The sequence below is a fragment of the Dinoponera quadriceps genome, unplaced genomic scaffold (assembly GCF_001313825.1).
Source record: "Dinoponera quadriceps isolate SergipeBrazil2010 unplaced genomic scaffold, ASM131382v1 scaffold113, whole genome shotgun sequence".
Taxonomy (NCBI): domain Eukaryota; kingdom Metazoa; phylum Arthropoda; class Insecta; order Hymenoptera; family Formicidae; genus Dinoponera; species Dinoponera quadriceps.
The window spans coordinates 16,092-17,056 of NW_014554899.1; positions in this window are offsets into that span (position 1 = coordinate 16,092).

Sequence of the window (965 nt, forward strand, 5' to 3'; positions counted from 1 at the left end):
AAGAAAAGACGGATTAAAACTATGTAGGAAACCTTTATTCGTATTTCATCTGGCTTTTTTGCTATTCTATTAGCTAATACATTTCTGCTGACAAAAATTAAACTTATATACTTTACTAGAAGAGCCCGCTAAGTAATTTTACGCAACTGCACGAACGCGACGCGTGCACACTTTGTCATCATAGAGAAAACGTTTCAACGGATAAGTAAGCGCGTATAAAGCTTCTGCAATCCTAGCAACGCGAAGAAATGATACGCGTATAAAAAGATGAATACATTGTACGGAGTGTAACTTTTGCAACATCTTTTTGAAAACATCCCTTCCATACACATGTTCGTGCATGTTCGTCGATACAAATCGCTTTAATCCTCTTCGCGGGAAACATTTACATCCATTTAATGATATCAAGATCTTATAAAACCGGACTTTCTTACGTATTTCTAAAATTTAACCAACGATTGCGGCTCGTTCAACGCAAAAATAAATCACGTGGTGCTATGATGTCTTCGACAGATCTAAGCTTTTAAAATGCTTTATAAATGCGCAATGTCTGCCACCCTCTCCCTCTTCACTGCGAATCCTCTCTGCAGAATCTCCTTTCCACCATACACCACAATACGTCCCCTCTCCTCCCTCTCTCTCTCTCTCTCTCTCTCTTTCTCTCTCAATCATTGTTGCACAAAATACATTGAGAAGGATTACGAACGAAAGCAGCGATACACGGCGGACTTGTTTTTTTTCTTTTTCTTCTTTATCTTGATTTATTCAATATACGTTTTCTTATAAAGTGATGTCCTACTGAATAAAAGTAAACGATCACCAAAGAAAGAAAAACAATAGTTAATATGTTCATTAAAATTCTTCTTCTTGTTAAGGCAACTAATTTGTTTAGTCTCATTTTACATGTCTAGAGTAAATATATATATTTTTTGTATGTATATATATATATATATATATATATATAT